This window comes from Muscardinus avellanarius (genome assembly GCF_963383645.1).
Source record: "Muscardinus avellanarius genome assembly, chromosome: 6".
NCBI lineage: Eukaryota > Metazoa > Chordata > Mammalia > Rodentia > Gliridae > Muscardinus > Muscardinus avellanarius.
This window is the reverse complement of record NC_137791.1, coordinates 132,660,703-132,680,842: the sequence shown is the minus strand read 5'-3', so window position 1 is coordinate 132,680,842 and position 20,140 is coordinate 132,660,703. Positions and strand designations below refer to the sequence as shown.

The 20,140-nt window shown below is 38.2% G+C and overlaps 1 pseudogene across 1 annotated transcript; it reads right to left on the bottom strand.

Annotated features, from left to right (window-relative positions):
* Nucleotides 1-2,449: 2,449 nt before the first annotated feature.
* LOC308264156 (NLR family CARD domain-containing protein 4-like) lies at nucleotides 2,450-14,567 on the bottom strand (annotated as a pseudogene). Its single transcript has 2 exons — nucleotides 14,429-14,567; nucleotides 2,450-3,311 (listed from the first exon to the last, which is right to left on the bottom strand). The product of its transcript is annotated as an NLR family CARD domain-containing protein 4-like (transcript).
* Nucleotides 14,568-20,140: the final 5,573 nt, after the last annotated feature.

Here is a 20,140-nt window from a genome sequence, read left to right as displayed (position 1 = left end):
AGTTACACATAACAGGGTTATAAAGAAAAAAGAATAACTCCTGCCATATATCTCCTTACTCTCAATTGCTTCTGTCCAAAAGCAATAATTTAATTTTATTGTTTACTTTGACGTTTCTTTCTATATTTCTAAGCATAGGTATTCTTATTTTAATGTCAAATGTATTACAAAATTAAAAAATAGGGTTCTAAAAAATGAGGCCTCAATGTATTACATTTATGAGAAAACTAAGGTCAAGGCCAGACAACTCAAAACATACAAAACTTGGAAATGTGGAATATTGACTAAAACAATAACAAGCCTAAGAAAAGGAGTCATACAAATAAATCTCTAGTGGCATTTTCACCCAGCATGGCTGTTTCTGGATCTTTTTGCAGCCTAATTCCCTGGAGCTCATGGTTTTGCCTTCAAAATGTTAATGCTCAAGGACATCTATCTGCTTCTCATAGAGCCCTGTTTCACCAAAGTTAAAACTCATTCTCAAGGTGGAGACTTCGTCATCAATCTTTTCCCAGTGCCGAGAGAGATGTCTTTGCAGTTTCTTCATCCGTTTCCTCTATACCTTCAGTTAATTGAATAGCAACTATTCTTAAAGCTACTTAAATGTCCCAGCTTTCTCCGAGAAGGCATTTCTTCAGAAGTTTCCAACTTTTTTCTTAATAGTCATCAGAAGCTGCTAATGCTTTTCTCATAACTTTTGATAAAGCTTACCTTTGAAAGCTTCAAAATAGCTACTTCAAAAACTCAGACATCCATCAAGACCCCTATACATATGCACAGAAAACACATACAAATCATTTCTTATTTAAGTGACACATATTAAATAGCAGAACAAACTGTCCATAATTTGTGTTTTGACCTTTGATATTATTTTTCAATGTTCTAACTTGGGAGATTAAATACTTTGCCTCTTCCCAACTCCTCAGTATAAACCTCCACTGTGTCTATCACCATTATCCACCCAATATGTTTTACCAGTTAAACAACTGGTATGCACAAGCATTAAAACTTATATTTCTTATGTAAATTTTATCCACAATCAGTCCACAAAACGCCTTTGGTCTTATTTCCTCTCCATGTAGATGGTTTTTCCAAGACTTAAAAATTGCTTTCTTTATTTGCTTTTTTTTTAAAGGGGAAAACACTCTTAATTCAATATCCAACATGATGGCACACTACAAAACCTGTCAGAGCATAGTCAAACCAGATAACTGTCAAACAAAATAATCTCAGTTGTAGACAATTTGCTCTACTAACATTTGTTTACTTAGCTCTTGTATTTAATGAGATAATTCATTGAATTTTCAATCATTCTGCTAGGCTGGATTGCTTCCCACAAGGCCTCCAAGTAGACAGCTTTTTGGGGGGGGTTCCCATTGTTCTCCTTTAGTTCTTTATGTTTCCCAGTTTTTCTCTTTTGTGTGCCTGTTTTAGTTATATTTTTCATTGCTGTGACCAACATACCCAACAAGAGCAACTTAATAGAGGAAAAGTTTATTGGGGTTCATGGTTTCAGAGGTTTCATTCCATAGGGAAAGCTCCCAGGCATAATAAATGCAGCTGTGCAGCTGCCAGCAGGGTAAGCACAGAGGGATGCTGCTCTCATATTATAAAGGTGAGAGCAGAGCCAGAGCAAGAGTGAAGGAGGCCGAGGCCTATTGGCATATGTAGCTCCTAAGAACACACCTCCAAAGACCTGCCTTCTACAGCCATGCCCCCCACCTGCCTATATTACCACCCCAAAAATCCATTCAAATGATTAAATTGAACAGTTTTGCATTGCCCGTGCACGAGTTTCTCCTGGAGACGTTCTATAACCAGACCTTAACAGTGGCTATCTCATTCATCTCATATGTTTGAAACATTTGACTTTTCATTGCTTTGTTTTGTTTTGCTTTATGCTCTTCAACAAACTTATATGAAAAAAAATCTCTGAGAGATCATTTGTTACCCTGGATACTGTAAAATATCTTCTGCCATTACAAATAATAGTTTTGCTGGGTATATAATTTATACCATGTCAAAGTTTTAAAGTCATTGGCCTATTGCTTCTAATAGTGATTTGTAGAAGTTGTGGGACACTCCAATCCCTAATCTTTTATGTACGTTTCCTATGTTATTTGAAATTTTTTTAGGATATTTTCTAAATCACTTATTTTCTGGAAATGTCAACTGATGTGCTTTTCTGTCTTTCCAGTTGTTTTGAGGTATGTGGAAAGCTCTTTTAGTAATAAAATTTGTGTGCTCTAATTTTAGTAAATTTCCAATTTTTCCTGCATGGGATACTTTCTTCTTCTATTTTCCAATGCTTTTTCTTTCTAGAAAATATACTAGTTAGTTGTAAAAGTTTCTATGATCCTCTAAAATTATAATATTTTCTTTTACATTTCCCATCTTACTTTATTTTTGTTCTACTTTTAGAAATTGACTTTAGCTTTATTTTAATTTTTTAGTTTAAAACACCTTTAATAACACTGATATCATCATCATCATCATCATCATCATCATCATATTGCCACCCGATAAGCCTGGCTTTTTGAAAACAGTCAATTTGGATAACACATGGCTAAGTTTTCTGACTAAGGCTGCATCAGGTAAAAATCCTTTAGTACTGAAGTAAAAAAATATTAAATGTTTGAGATTCTCGAGTATGCCCATGAAGGCAAGGCACCCGTCACTGCCCACACAGTTTTCTGCCACAACCAACAGCTCCAAGTTTTACAGAGTGTTCTTTTCAAAAAATTTCCCTAAGACCTCAATCTCTGCATCTCCGAGTCTTCAGTTTTGCAAGCCAAGCTTGCTGTGCGGCAGGGCATCCTCCAGTTGCTCCAGCAGGCCTGCCAGGAGGAGCCTCACATCCTCGCACCAGGGCAGCAGCAGCGCGGTCAGCTGGTCCAGGACTCTCAGCCTGTGGATCAGTTTACCAAGGGCGTCATTTCGATCCTTTTCCAGGAAATTTCTCGATAAATCAAGAATATTCAGTTTGACCAAGTTGGGAAGATTCTAAGCTAGGGTTTTCACGGACTGTACAGACAGGCAGCAGGAGACTAATTGAATTTCTTGAAGGTCACAGGGTTCCTCAGACAAAGACCTGGCCATGCAATTCATTCCCTCCCCGATGCTGGACAAGTGGGTCAAAAGAAAAAAATGCATCTTCCTCAGGCTCGTCAGACCAGAAGCCAGGTTCATGGCATCTTCCTCATTCATCTTGATGTTATCCAGGACAAGCTTCATGAGGTTCTTCAAATTACCCAAGCTGTCAATGACACCACCTGGCAGCCATTGAGTCTGTAGGTTGTGCACGCTCAGCGCTGTCAGGTTCGTTATAGATGTATTTTTTTATGCTTGAGTAAAATTCCATTGTGTACATATCCCACAGTTTTGTAATCCATTCATCTGTTGATGGACATCTTAGCTGGTTCCACAATTTGGCTTTGGTGAATTGGGCAGCTATGAGCATAGATACACATACATTAGTTTGGTACTTTGGTTTCCTTTCTTTTGGGTAGATACTCAGAAGTGGTTTTGCTGGATCGAATGGTAGATTTGTTCCCATTCTTCTGAGGATTCTCCATATTGTTTTCCAAAGTTGCTGCATTAAATTGCAATCCTACCAGCAATGTAGTAGAGTTCCCACTTCTCCACATCCTTGCCAGCATTTGTTATTGTTTGTGGTTTGAATGATTGCCATTCTAATTGGAGTTAGGTGAAATCTCAGGGTAGTTTTGTTTTGCATCTCTCTGACTGACAATGATATTGAGCATTTTTCATGCATTTATTGGCCTTTTGAATTTCTTCTTTGGTGAAGTGTCTATTTAGTTCACTTGCCCATTTCTTGATTGGATGATTTTTTTTTTAGTGTTGAATTTCTTGAGTTCTCTATATATTCTAGATATAAGTCATCTATCAGAGGGGTAGGTGGCAAAAATCTTCTCCCATTCTGTTGGCTCTTGATTGAGGTTCTTGACGGTTTCCTTTACTGAACAGAAGCTCTTCAATTTCATGCAATCCCACGCATTGATTAGCCTTTTGGTTTGTTGTGTATTTGGGGTCTTGTTGAGAAAATTTTTATCTGTGCGTATATGTTGCAGTGTTGGACCTATGCCCTCTTTGAGGAGCCTTAAGCTCTTTGGTCTAATTTCCAAGTCTTTGATCATCTTGAATTGACTCTTGTGCAGGGTGAGAAAGTGGGATTAATTTCCAATTTTCTGCATATGGATAACCAGTTTTGCCAACATCATTTGTTGAAGAGGTTATCTTTTTTCCAGTGTATAGTTTTTTCCCCTTTGTCAAAAATCAACTGGCTGAAAGTGTGTGGACTTGTTTCTGGGACTTCTATTCTGCTCCAGTGGTCTATGTATCTGTTTCTTTGCCAGTACCATGTTGTTTTTATTACAATGGCTTTGTAGTTTAAAGTCAGGTATTGTGATTCCTCCTGCATGTTTTTTGTTGCTGAGAACTACTTTGGATATTTTGGGCCTTTTGTTTTTCCAAATAAATTTAAGGATTGATTTTTCTATGTCTGTGAGGAATGATTTTGGTAGTTTAATGGGCATTGCATTGAATCTGTAGATCACTTTTGGAAGTATGGCCATTTTGATAATATTTATTCTGCCTCTCCATGAACATGGAAGACCTTTCCATCTTTAAAGATCTTCTTCTATTTATTTTTTCAATGTTTTATAATTTTTTTGTAAAGCTCTTTTACATCCTTGGTTAAATTTATTCCTAAGTATTTTTTGTGTGTGGGTGATCTTGAGTGGAAGTGTTTTCTGAATTTCTTTTTCAGTTGGTTTATGGTTGGTGTACAAAAAAGCTTCTGATTTTTTTAAAATTGATTTTGTATCCAGACACTGCTGAATTTGTTGATCAGTTCTATAAGCCTTTTGGTTTAGTTTACTGCCTTTCTAAATATATTATCATGTCATCTGCAAATAGTGAAAGTTTAAGTTCTTCTTTCCCTATTTGTACTCTTTTGATTTCCTTTTCTTGCCTTATTGCTCTGGCTAGAGTCACAAATACTATATTGAAGAGAAGTGGTGATAATGGACATCCTTTTCTTGTTCCTGTTTTTTGGGGGAATTCTTGAAGTTTCCTCATTTAGTATGATGTTGGCTGTGGGCTTATTGTAGATTGCCTTTATGATGTTGAGATATGTTACTTCTATTCTGATTCTCTGTAGTGGTTTTAACATAAATGGATGTTGGATTTTATCAAAAGCTTTTTCAGCATCTATTGAAACAATCACATGATTTTTGCCTTTGGTTCTGTTAATATGATGAATTACATAAATTTATTTTCGTATGTTGAACCAGCCTTGCATCCCTGGGATGAACCCTACCTCATCGTGATGTATGATCTTCTTCATGTGTTTTTTAATGTGTGTTGCTAGTATTTTGTTTAGCAGTTTTGCACCAAAATTCATCAAAGATAAAGGCCTGTAGTTCTCTTTCCTTGAACTGTCTTTGTTTGGTTTTGGTATTAATGTGATGTTGGCTACATAGAATGTATTTGAGAGAAACCTATTTTTTTCTATTTCATGAAATTGATTGAGTATTATTGGTATTAGCTCTTCTATAAAGGTTTTATAGAATTCACTTGGAAAACCATCTGGTCCTGGGATTTTCTTTGATGGTAGGCTCTTTATTGCTGTTTCAATCTCTTTAATTGTTATTGGTTGTTTTAAGTGTTCTATATCTTCTTGACTCAGTTTAAGAAGTTTGTATTTATCTAGAAAGTTGTCAGTTTCCTCCCGATTTTCTATTTTGTTGGAGTATAGATTTTCAAAGTAGTTTCTGATAATCCTCTGGATTTCTACACTGTCAGTAGTAATATCTCCTTTTTCATCAGCTATTTATTGAATTTTTAATTTCTGGCATATATTTCAATTTTCCTCTTTTTTTTCAGTGCCAGGGATGGAACCCAGGGGTTCTGTAGCTTTGAACTACACCCCAGGCTCTAGTTTTTAGTCTTTTTATTTTTGAAAGAGTCTCACTGAGTTGTGAAAGGCCACAGTCTGCAAACCGTGATCCTTGGGTCTCTACCTCCTGAACTCTGGGATTACAAGCATGTTCCATGTTCCTATTTTTATAAGTTTCTGATCATGTTCTATACTCAAAAGCTGTCCTTTAGAAATCATGAAATTCTTCTCTGATGTTGGAGGGTTTCCTTAAGTGTCTTTTACTCCTTGTTCATGGTCAGTGTTGACTCTGAAAGCCTAAAGCAGTGCTCCATGTATCTTGTCCACTGTTAGCTGGAGTATTCTACTGTCAGTTGTTCAGGTTGAACAGGGCTATTTCACTACTGCCCCTGACAGTAGCAACAACTTCTTACTGAAATGTTATCTTCTGTTGCTATAAGTCTTTAGTCAACAATCCTCTAATCTTCTTTCATGAAACTTGAAATATAGTATGAAACTTGAAATTAGTATTGTATTTTAAATTGTATTTTAAATTGTATTTTAAACTTGAAATTAGAATTGTATGAGATGAGCAAGGGTAGCACCAGTTCATCTCAATTCTCTTTTATTGACTTTCTTATAATGCCTGCTTTCCATACAATACTTCCTTCCTGCCCTGGTTTTATCTAATATCATCTCTTCCCATGAGTAATCTCTGTTACGTTGTCAATTTTCTCACATTATGAGTCAGCAAGGTGAACTGAGGAGCTAGGTGCTCACCGTAGTGTTTTAAGCAGTTCTCCTATTTTATCCTACCAATATCTAAATGTTAATTGCACCTGTTGCTTTCAACTTACGCCACATTTCAGGGTTCACCTGGTTTCTTCTTAGGTCTCCCTTTGCTTCTTCCCCACTTCAGTTCTGTTGTGTTGGATTTCTGTTTCTTTTCTTTGTCAGGTCATCCATTAATAACCCATCTGAGCTGCCACTGAAAAAATTTGTTGACATCTCTGTAATTTGCTACCTTTTGTTGCAAAGTTGTATATCTTGAGACTTATGTTTCTATATCATGATTTATCTTCCGGAGAGAGTACATATAGCTCTATGTGTTGGATTTACCCTGTTCATCTTGAAGTTTTGTTTTGTGTCATGAATAATGAGCATGAAAAAAATTAAAAAAATGGAAAATCAGAAAAACAGAAATTGGTCATGGAAATTATCACCACATTAAGAGAGGGTTAAGATGATGACATGAGATGTCAGGACTCAAAATTATAGTAAGAGATGGAAATTTAATGTACCTCTCAGTTATATGACATTTGAGTAGAATTAATATTTGTGCAACAGTCACTACATTTGTCTTTAGGTTCTCACACAAAATCTTTTGAGGATTTTATGTCTCAAATATCTCTCTACTCCCTGACATTTCTTAAGACATATGTAAAGCTGATCTTTTTCTTTAATCAAAGATACATATCTCAGCTCCTTTACAAGGTTAGCTTCTATGCAAACTTGTCAATTCATTTGTTTATTTTATTACTTAGTTATTTTGGTACTGGGGATTAAACCTAGGGGTATTCTCCCTCTGAGCTTTACCCTCAACTGTTCTATATTTTTTATATTTTATACTAGTTTACTTATTTATGCATTTATTTATTTAGTGATATTGAGGATTGAGCCCAGGGACATTTTAACTCTGAAGGAAACTCTCAGGCTTGTTTAATTTTTTATTTTGAAACAGATTTCATTAAATTGGGGAGGGTCTTGCTAAGTTTCTTAGGCTGGCCATGAACTTGCAATCATCCTTCTCTTAACCTTCCAAGTACTGAGATTACAAGCAGGCTCCACCACACCTGGCTTACTTTTTAGTTTGTAATATGGTTTTGCTGAGATTCTGAGGGTATTGCTATATTGCTGAAGCTGGCCTTAAACCTGCGATTCTAGGATTACAGGTGTTTGCTGCCATGTCCAGCAAATTTTCCCTTTTTTAGTGAGCTATTTATTAATGCTCCACATTCTATGTCCTATATTCCATTTTGTTTGTAATCCCCCTGGTATCATTATAAAATTGTTCTATTTTTTGTGGTACTGAAGATTGAACCCAGGGGCATTCTACCTTTAAGCTACACCCCCAGCCAGAATTTTTATTCTTTATTTTGAAACAGGGTCTTATTAAGTTGTGGAGGGCCTCACTAAGTAGCTGAGGCTGGCTGTGAGCTATGATCCTCCTGTCTCAGCTACCCAAATGTTGGGATTACAAGCATGTACCACCAGGCCCAGCTAAAATGTTCCATTTTATACTTCCCCTTCTGACCTGGTATTCTTTCTTTTTACTTCTCTTTTTTTTTTTTTTTTTTTGGTGTGTGTGTGGTACTGGAGATGAAACCCAGGGGCTATCTACCCACAGGCTACATTTCCAAACTTATTTTTTTTAATATTTTTTATTTGAAAAGAGGGTCTCACTAAATTGCTGAGAGCCTCACTAAGTAGCTGAGGTTGGCTTCGAACCTGAGCAATCCTCCTGTCTCAGCCTCCCAAAGAGCTGGGATTACAAGCCTGCACTACCACACCCAGCCCTGCCCTGGTATTCTTTTTTTTTTTTTTTTTTTTTTTTTTTTGGTGGTACCGGGGTGGAACCCAGAGGCTTTCTACCTCTGGGCTATACTCCCAGATCCATTTTATATTTTATTTGGAAACAGGGTCTCACTAAGTTGCTGAGAGCCTCACTAAGTATCTGAGGCTGACTTTAAACCTGCATGATCCTCCTGTCTCAGCCTCCCAAGCGCGGGGATTACAAGCGTGCGCCACCACCCCCGGCTGCCCTGGTATTCTGAAACTACTTTTTCCCTCTATCAAATTTCTTTACACAGAATGTCACATTTCTGTGCTGGGCGTGCTGGTGCACGCTTGTAATCCCCGTGATTGGGAGGCAGAGACAGGAGGATTGTGCAGGTTCAAAGCCAGCCTTGCTGGTTTAGGAGACCCTGTTTCCAAATAAAAATAATATAAAAAAATGGGTCTAGGAGTGTAGGCTGGAGGTAGGAGGGTTTCCAGGAACCCAAGTACCACCAAAAAAAAAAAAAAAAAAGAATATCACATTTTCTTTCCTGGCTCTGATCCTGGATTCGTAAATACTGTATATGGAGGCAAATGTTCTGTGGCACCTCCTCTGAACATTTGCTGGTGCTGTGGATGGAAACCAGTGCCTGAAGGCCCTTGGTCATGTCTCTATTTTGCACCAGTTGCCAGTTTGGGGAAGAGTCTTCTCCTTATGCAGCTTTCATAGTAGTAAATATGGCAACTTTGGGCCAGTTAAACAAAATCACCACTTCCTCGAGGCATTTTCTTCCAATCTGCCTAAACATTGCATTACAGCTCTACCTACCATGTCAGGAGATGAACTATGTTTCTAGAAATTTTTCAGTGAATAATTTGTATCACTCAAGTTAATAGCCCCTGTTAGGTTCTATGGATGTGACTTTTCCATGTTCTCATTTCCTTCTCTGGAGGAGTACAGGACAAGAGTTGATCAGAACAGATTTTGTGTTTGTTTCTGCTGGTGATAGCAAGGAACTCAGCATGAGCACAGGGTACCTCATCTGCTTTTATCTTAATAGTAAGTTGGCATGTAGCTCACCAGTGCTTGGCTGGCTAATGCTTTTATGAATCCTAAGCACTGTAGTATGTGATATTCCCTTTTCTTGTGCTTAACTTCAGTAAAAAAAAAAAAAAAATCATGGTAAAGTGTAAACAACTTTAAATATGTATAAGAAAGTCCAAGACATCTGTTTTATACTACGATAGCTGATTTAAAAAATTAAATATCAATTTTAGCTTCTTTACCGTACCTTCACAACTCAATATACACCTGAAAATCCTTACCTTCCACAGAAGTACCCAGAGTGGTCAAGGTCAGAGAGTACCCTTGATTTTATTATTCTCCCAAGAGAGACTCCACCATTTCTTTACACTTCTAAGACTTCGTTCTTTTTAGGTGAAAATTTCAGATTATTTTTCCCTAGTGTAGTCAAGGCTCAGAACTTCAGAGTGAACTCCAGTTCTTTACTCTTCTTCTATTCTCCACCAGCCACCAAGGCCCAGAAGAGATACTTTCATCCTTTTTAAATATTTTAATTTTAAAAATGATTTATTTACTACTTTTTAATATTTATTAAGTGTTTAAAGTATAGCAGGTCCCACATAAGCTGTTTACATTTGCTACATCATTTTGTCTTTACAAAGACCGCACAAAACGAAGATGAAGCCGGGCGTGGTGGCACTGCTTGTAATCCCAGCATTCGGGAGGCTGAGACAGGAGGATCACGGTTCACGCCCAACCTCAGCTACTTAGTGAGGCCCTTTGCAACTCAGTGAGACTCTGTTTCAAAATAAAGAATAAAAACTTCACTAAATGAGACTTTACATAAACCTCAGTCTACTCAAGGATAAGATGAAACGTAAAAATTATAACTCTTAATAATAACAAATCAAAAGTAATAAGAAGGTAGAATCTATGACACTGTAGTGTCTTTTTGTACATTACTTCCAACTTTGATAAGAACACTTCATGCAAAGTGATAGCATCCCTATTTTACAGAAGAAGCCGGGCTTATTTGTGAGTCAATTCTAGTTTCAAAGAAATGTATTAATGTCCAAAACATAATACTATAGAACACTATAGAATATATAGTATGCTGTAGAAGGTGCACAATGTCAAGTCCTACCACTGAATGAAAGAGGAGTGATTGGTTTGGGCTCTGAATGCTTTGGTAAGGAAAGACCAGATATTTGAAAGAGCAGTAAGATCTGTGTACATGTATATTGCATGAGACAGAAAGACAAGATTCCTGAACACCTAGGTTTGTATAGAGCTAATTAATGTATATACTCAGGAAGAGGAGTCCTTAAACACTAATATAAGTATAAAATTATCTCAATATTGAGCTGTGTTTTAAGAAAGTAGCTCTCCACATTCTACTTTGCTTTAAAGAAATCAGTGTATACATTTTTTTGGTGTCAAATCCTCCATAAAAACTTCCCACTAGTTCTTCCCTCATCCTTACTTTGTGATACATTTTGCAATTAGGCTAGTAGTTAATGATACCATCTAAAAGTGCTTAGATGAGACATGAAATTTTTTTCTGTAACACCTCATCAGGTGTTGAGGACAAGTCTAGAGGGAAGAAATTAATTATCTCTGTAGCCCATGACACTTAAAAAAAAAAAAAAAAACTTCAGGAAGAGTATTTAATTCCTTCTCTTGGTAAGTTATAGGAAACCTTTAAAGAATATTGAATCAACCTAGTTAGAAGGCAAAGAAAAAAAATCTTTAATGAATGTATTTTTTTCACCTAATATCCTCATCATTGCCCCCTCTGGCAAGTTCTTCCTTGGATTATTTTTCATGAATTATAGCCCTTAATAGCGTATGAGCTATCACCACCAACATACTTATTGTATGCACAACTTTCACAACTTTGACAGTGGGCTTGTCTCAAGAAACTATCAAAAGAAGGTGGTGTTAACAGAACAGAGCAATCCTATGCATAATAACTAAGTAATAATGGATTGTACATCTATGCCTTCCAGATTTCAGGCAGTCCATCTTTATCCTAGAAGACATTTTACAGAATGGAAACCATCATCTTTGCCTACCTCAGAATAGGTAGTGCCTCCTAAGGTGGGTGTGGCCTCCTGTTTTAGTTTAAAATCTTCATCTCTTATTTTTCTCACAGTGAATAAAAAAAAAAACAACACTGCTGTGTGTATTTTAGATGTCAGCCTGTTTTTCTCACCTTTGATGTTATTTTGTTTTCTTTTTCTTCATGGCTTTCCACCCCTAGTGACCAGTAAACCATTTCTGCTGTTTTCTGGGGACTTTCCTGGTGATCACTCTTCTTTCTATTTCCTCTGATATTTTCTTGGTGATCTTACTTATTTATGTATTTATTTTGGTGGTACTGGGGTTCTTGGAAGCTCTTCTACCTCTGGGCTACACTCCCAGACCTATTTTATAGTTTTTCTTTTAAAAAAATTGGAAACAGGGTCTCATAAGCCAGTGTGGCTAGCTTCGAGCCCGGGCGTTCCTCCTGTCTCTGCCTCCCAAGTGCAGGGATTACAAGCGTGTGCCACCATGCCTGGCTCTTTGGTGATCTTGATCTCCTGCTAGTTACAAAGCGTAGATCTAAGCTTCTTTCATGGGCTCTGGTGAAATAGAGAAGCATTCTCTCTTAGTTTACTTGTGCTCCCATAACAGAATACCAAAGACTGAGTGACTAGGAAAACAGAAATGTATTTTCCTCACTGTTCAGTGGACGAGAAGCCCAAGATGAAGATGGTGGCAGTTCCTCTGGAAGCTGTGTCCTCGGCTTGCAGACAGTGTAGTGTCTTCACAGGATTGAGTCTCTGTGTGTGTCTGAGTCTTCATCTCCTCTTCCTATATGGACATCCATAACATCAGATTAGGGGCCCGTCTATCTGACCCCAGTTTACTTTAATTACCTCTTTAAAACCCCTGTCACTGAACATAGTCACATTCGGAGAAATTGAGGTTTAGGATTTCAACACAGAATTTTCCAAGGAAACAATTCAGTCAATTTCACCCTAGTAATGCTACTCTGGAAGACTCACAGATTATAGTAATATATTCATGGGTCTGGTCAGTCTCATAACAAATATGTTATTTAAGTTTCTCATTAATAAATGTATTTGAGATTTTTATGATATCCATTGAAATTTCATGGGGAAAATATTACCTGAAAAAGACTTAGAGAATTACAGCTCTCCTGTCTGGATGTGCCAGACACATGAGGATCATGGTGTGTTCATTCTGACTCACTATTGGAAAGGCAATTACACAAAGTTTTAGGACAACCCAAATCTAGAGATATCGTCTTGGAAAGAAAAAGTGCATATGAGCATGTCACCAAATATGAGCTCATGAAAACAGCTGTGAAACTGAATTTTCATCCTAACCTGGTATCTTCTCAGACATTTCTTTTTCTCTCACACCCATAGCTCATCTGCCAGCAAATTCTGAATCAGAATGCTTTTCTGTTTTTACCACTTTCCTCTTTCCCAAACTGGTGCATGTCATCCCAACTGGTGTCTCTGCACCCACATTTTCACCACTTCAGCTTATTATTATCATCCCAATAATAAGAGTGATCCTCCTGGTGTCAAACGAATACTGAGGCTGCCTGGACCACTTTCTGCCTGGGTTTGTTTTTTTTTTGTGATGATCCCTGTGGTCCTGTGCTTCTGGCCACCATGAGTTCTCTGCCCTCAGCCTCTGCCACCTTTTTAGCTCCACTGCCATACTGCTATCTGGATTCTTTCCTGCCCCTTGAACGTCAGGCACACTTTTACCTCATGCCTTTGTGCATGGTTTCTATGGATCAGGAACATTGTTCTCCAGACACTGCTCTCTGACTTTCTGCTGGTGTTTCCTTAAACATCTCTTCTCAATGAAGTTGTCTATTTTAAACCATAACCCCTCAACACATTCTATTTCTGTTTCCCAAATTTTTCTTAAAATCAGCTTCAAAGGCATGCTTGTTTTGTGTATTACTGTCTTTTCATGACCTGGATTTTAGAACATAACTATCCAGGAGATGATAAATACATGCTAATTTGAGTGGACTGATTAATTTGGTTTAGATTAACAACCCTTTATTGTATTATATTACAGTTTATCTACTCATTCATTCACTCATTCATTTGCAGCAAATAAGTTTCTGTTAGAAATTTGATACTTTGCTTCTGTAGGGATAAGTGAAATAATTCTGAATTCTGAATGATGTGTTCTGAATGCTTTATACTTGTCAATCAAATTAAAATACCTATGGTATTTTTAGTTGTTTTGTAAAAGTTTTGCTTTCCTATCCTAAGAACACAAATAATTTTATTCCATATAAAATTAAAACTAATACTAGTAAGGTATAACCTCTTTGCTATGTAATTTGCTGATTACTTTATATCATCTTCTAGTTTAATCCTCTCAAATCCTATGAAATGTGTAGTATTATGACCACCATTTAATAGATAAAAACACAGAGGCATAAAAATGTGGTAATTTTCTTCATAGTCTTTTAGGGCTTATAAATAAGTAATATAGTAGGATTTAAATTCATTTAATGTGCATTCAAATATTAACTTGTTTTCTTTATCCCTTCTTTACTTGTATTCTTGATATTTTTTAAAATATATAGTAATGCCAAAATATATCAGTGTCAAATGATCCCAAATATCCAACCAACAATATTATTTTGGGGCCCTCTTATTTTCCTAGACAAAGAAGAATGACAACCTCGTAGGCTTTGTATTACTGGGAGAGTCAAACAATAGCATTTCACATAAAACCCAAACAACAGTGGGCCAGCAGGCAAATGAATGGGTGACATGACAGAGAGTGACCCTCGGGCCAGTTTAGACTGGATGTAGAAAGTGTCTCTGAGAATATGACATTTAACTTGATAATCAAAGAAAGAAAGACGTGTGCCATGTGGGTCCAGAAAGAACTCTGCAAACAGAAAACATAGCTGATGCGAAGGTCTTGATGCAGGAATAAATTTGACTTAAGAGTAGGCAAGGCCCACGTGGCTGGAGGAGAGTGTCTGGGGCAGTGCATTGTAAGAAGTAATGGTGGAAGGGAGAGCTGCGGCCACATGATGTAGAGCTTTGTCATGACAAACAAGCAAGGGCATGTGAGTGCATTCTAAGTGTTAGCAGTGTGCTTGGTTTGTTTGTCTTTATTTTTTTTTATTGGTACTGAGGATTGAAATCAGGGATGCTGTACCTCTGAGCTACATTCACTGTTCCGTTATCTAACTTTTGAAACAAGGTCACACTAAGATGCTGAAGGTGGCCTCAAACCTTCTTTTTTCAGTCTTCCAAGTACTGGGATTACAGGTGTCTGACACTAGCACCTAGGTGTTAGTGATGAATTTTAGAGAAGGGTGAGGAGGAGACTAACTTGGAAATGTGGCTTGGTCCAGCATGGAAGCAGTAGGGATGAAGATAAGAAGAGGTTATGCTTTGGAAGTTGACTTATATGAATTGCTGAGAACACAAGTTGGAGTGGGGAGAGGAGGAGAATTCAGTATCAGCCTCTAGGGTTGAGTACTAGGTTCTCTGGGTAGCAGATGGTGTTTATGTGATGATAATGTCTTGGGTAGGCAAAGGTTTGGGGCAGGGTAGGGAGAAATCCAGAGTTCAATTTTGATGGGTTGAGGTGTGCATTAGCAAACTTATCTTCCAATATGTGTGCAAGGTTGGTTTCAGGACTCCTGAGGATGCCACAGTATGCAGATGTTCAAGTCCCTTATACAGAGGGACTTAGCGTTTGTATATAACCCATGCATATCTTCTGTGTACTTTAAATCATCTCTAGATTACTAATAATACCTAACACAATGTAAATGATATGCAATTAGTTGTTATATTGTATTGTTCAAGGAATAATGACAAAAGAAAAATGTCTTTACCTGTTCAGTTGAGACACAATTTTTTAAGGAACTTTTTTTGTCCATGGTTGCTTGAGTCTGCAGATACAGGACCCACAGATAAGGAAGTCATACACCTCTTTTTTTCCATCAGTTCTGGTATCCTGGGAGGCTGACCATGGACATCTTTGCCCTATGCTATTCAGTGGCTTTTATCCAATGGAAATTGTCAGAATATCAGACAGTAGAAGGCAAGTGAAAGCAGAGTGTGGCATACCTGCTAGCTCCTTCCTGGGTATTCTTCAAGGGTCCAGGGCATCCCTTTTCCATCAGCCACACCTCCTTGATTCTGACGGTCTCCATATCGACCCTCTTTAGATGCTGTAATCCTTTCTCTTCTCTTGCTCTTTTGTTTATTTATTTATTTATTTATTTATTTATTTACTTATTTATTTATTTTGGTGGCACTGGGGTTCCTGGAAGCCCTTCTACTTCCGGGCTACACTCCCAGACCTATTTTATATTTTTATTTGGAAACAGGGTCTCCTAAGCCAGCGCACGCGGCTGGCTTCGAACCTGCGTGATCCTCCTGTCTCTGCCTCCCAAGCGCGGGGATTACAAGCGTGCGCCACCATGCCCGGCTTCTCTTGCTATTTTAGATCTGTGTAAATGTTTCAGTTCTGGCCAACTCTGGGTATTGCCTTGCTTTTGTTGGTTTCCTTGTGCCTTGCCTACAACTTTGTATGTAGTCCTTTTATTAAAAATGCGTTGCAATCACTTATATTCTATGTTACTGTTGTTTGCATCTCTCTGCTGCCTGCCCCCTAGGTGATACAGGAGTGAAGTGGAGAATCATGTCTGCTCCAGTAGAACACTGAAATGCAATAGCGAGGGGTCAAGTCTAGAATTCAAAGCTTGAAGGTCATTTGCTTATAAATGCTACTTCTGGTCATGACTCTATGTTAACTCATTCAGAAAAAGCCCCCCAAATTCTCTAGAGTTGTCTCTGAGACAGCACAGGCTTCCCATTCAGCCAGGCAATGAGCATGCTGGCTGGCTCCCTCTTCTGTCTTCCCTAAGTTTTGTCTAACAAGAGCAGTGAGAAGCCATCAGCTTTCCATCTAAGGCTGGGTTTTCACAGAGCCATCATCTCTCTAATTTGCTCCCCTGAATGTGTGCAGGCAAACAAGTAGCATGCACAAGTAGCCCTGATTCTCTCTGCTTTCTGCTTCATAATGTGTTTTTCCTTCTTAAGGGCATTGGTTATATTGACAGATATTCCGTGTGGGATGAAGAGTATACATCAGATTCTTCAGCGATGCCATTTGAGGTCTACCCGCTAGGTCAGTTACCCAGCAAAGCAAGAAGATGGATTCAGCTTCAACAGACCAGCTATTCAGACTCAGGTGCGAGCTGGCAGGCAGGCAATTAATGTTTTACACAGAGGTATTTTGGGTATTAATAACACACTGAACATAAAAGGCAACTAGAAATCCTCAGCGTTCCATTGAAAAGAGAACGGCTGAGAGCGATTTCTGAGGGGTGGAAGTAGCTTCTGGGGGCTCAGGATTAATTACATGAGATCTATCTCCTTCATTACTGCAGGAAGTGGTAGCTGCTATTATTTAATTGGAGCTGTTGTTATTTAATTTCTTTCATATTCTGAAGAGCAATTAACAGAATGAGGAGGAGTAGGTTTTAACTTTTTAAGCTCTCTCTGGGCTTCCCAGAGCCCAGTCTTACATAATTTTTACTTTGCTCCAGGAAACATGCCTAGGTGTTTTTGTTGTTTTTGTTGTTATTGATGCATTATGGTGGTGCATTTTAATGGAGTGCAAGATGATAGAGGTATATATGCACACATCGCTCAGTTATCCCTTACCCAATTCCCACCCATTCCCTCCCTCCTCATATTTGGCTTAGGAATTGACATTGCTATGTTTGTGAATGTGCATCGTGTACATTAGGGAACTTCCTTCTTCCTTTCCGTATCCCCTCGGTTAGGTCACCTTATTTGTTCATCTATAGTTTCTCCTCCTTCCTCTAGAGTTTCTCTTATGACCCACTTTCTCTCTAGCTTCCATATATTAGGGAGAGCCTGCGATTTCTTATTTTTTTGTGACTGACTAATCTCATTTAACATAATGTTCTCCATTTCCATCCATTTCCCTGTAAATGACATTACTGTGTCCTTTTTATGGCTGAGTAAAATTCCATTGTGTACATATCCTACAGTTTTGTAATCCATTCTTCTGTTGATGGACATCTTGAATGTTTTCATAATTTGACAATTGTAAATTGTGCAGCTATGAACATAGATACTCATGTATTAGTTTGGTAGTTTGGTTTCCATTCTTTTGGGTAGATACCTAGAAGTGGTATTGCTGGGTCATATAGTAGCTTCATTCCTATTCTTCTGAGGATCCTACATATTTTTTTCTAAAGTGGTTGCACTAATTTGCAATCCCACCTACAATGTATTTCCACATCTAGTTTCTTACAGCTGATACTACCTGTTTCCTCTCCTTCAATTTTCTGTTGAACTTCTCTTTTGAACGATATCATCCAGTCAAAAATTTTCTGCATGTTTCACGGGCTTCTCTTTGGAGTTCTGTAGTCCCTGGTACCCATAGTTTAAGACCACACAGCTAAATCTTGCTTGGATTCTAAGTTGAAAAATCTTGCTGGTAGGGGAGTGGTGGTGCATGTATGTAATCTCAGTACTTAAGAGGCTGAGACAGAAGGATCACAGGTTTGAGGCCAGACTCAGCAACATAGTGATAACCTGTTTCAGAACAAAAATTAAAATAGAGCTGGGGATATAGCTTAGAGATGGTATATCTCTGGGTCCCATCCCTAATATCACAAAAAATTAGAAAAAAATTCTCAATTTTATGTTTCAAAGATTACCTCTAAATGAATCTTCCAGCTGGGAATAGTGGCACACTCTTGTAATCCCAGCATTCAGGAGGCTGAGACCTGAGGGTCGCAGTTCGTGGTTCGCGGAAGCCTCGGCTACTTTGTGAGGCCCTCTGCAACTCAGTGAGACCCGGTTGCAAATTAAAGAATAAAAAATAGGGCAGGGGGTATAGCTCGGAGGTCGAATGCCCCTGGGTTCCATCCCAAGACCCGGAAAAAAAAAAAAGAATCTTCCTTCTTTGAAAGGCACAGAAAAACCTTTATTATGTGTTTATAATCCCCAAATTACCACTCCTTTTGATACTTAGAAAAGCCAGAACTCTGAAAAGTCACCAACTGACAGAAGTTGCCAAGTTTATCTAGTCCAAGCCCCTTACATTCCTGATATAAAGTAGAGACAAAGGCAAGCAATCAAACAGAGTCACTGAGCCTAGTAACAGGTCCTGGCTTCTGGAATCAGGTTCCCCTGACCCCAAACTGAGTTTCCTTCTACTGCCTAAGGAATACGTGTGCATCGATGAGATATTCTTAACAATGGCCAGATCACAACTCCTCAAATTTTAGCATCGTCTCTGAGGGATCTTGTTAAAATGTACATTCTGGTGCAGTGGTTCTGGATAAAGCCCAAGAGTCTACTCTTATTTTATTTTATTTATTTATATTTTTGGTACTGTGAATTGAGCCAGGGACATTCTACCTTCAAGGCACACTCCACGCCATTTTTATTTCTTACTTTGAAACAGGGTCAAAGTTGCTGAGGCTGGCCTCAAACTTGTGATTCTCTTGCCCCAGCTTCCCAAGTACTGAGATTACAGGATGCGCCACTGAGCCTGGCTCAGAGTCTATATGTATGGCAAGGTTCCTGGTGATGTGAATGCTGGATAGCAAAAGACCGATAGAGATGAGGATAGCATGGCTCCTCTAGGAGGCATTCATTCACTATTACTTCGTTATTACACTTTGCATAATCTTTTCCTTCTGGCACCAGCACCTGATTTTCCTGGGACCAACCCCTTCTCCCTCTCCACAGAGTCCTCAAGATGGGTCTTCCCCAAGCCCTATCTCCTCTTTTGGCTTATGACTCAGGAAACAACTTGTGTCACAAGTGTGGTCTACTCACCCAGATGTGGGCTGTGGAGCAGTGTTTTTTGCTCCAGATGTGCACTTGATTCAGCTGTGGACTTGTGAGTCAAGCCTGTCTGATCAGTACCTTCTACCCTGCCTGACTTATGGGCTGTGTTGAAAATGGACACATAATACATGTCTTGCAGATCAGAGCCATTCCAATGCTTGTTAATATTATTAAGAAATAGACACTTTTTTTCTGAACTCTCAGAGAAGATAAATATTAATCTGGAGCTATAGTAGCCATGATATCATTTTAAAAACAAATGCCTAAGAGGAAGTCTGGTACCTAGGAATGTAGCTCTAAGAGGGAGTCTACTGCCAAGGAATGTAGTTTTAGGGAGGGAGAAAGTACCTCTTGATGATGTCATTAAATACCTGGATCCTGCTGTATCCGAGGCTAGGTCAACCCCCTGTATCTTTCTATTTCATGAGCCAATAAAATTCCTATATTTTCTTCAATTAAACATTATCACTTAAAACCAGATGAGTCTTAATTGTTATAGTTTCTGTCAAAAAGGATAAGTAAAGGATTTATTATCAAAAGTCAAATCCTATAAAGAAATAGAAATAGAAATTGGTTAATAAATTACCCAGAAATCTCTGGACTCTTAGATATTGAGGATCCTCAAGCATCTGAAAAAAAAAAAAAACCTCACTAAACCTCAGCTCCTTGTACAGGTAGGGAAAACCAAAGACTGTGAGTTCCTTACCTCTGAGCTTCCTGCCTCTGTTTCCAAAAGGAATTTCCCTT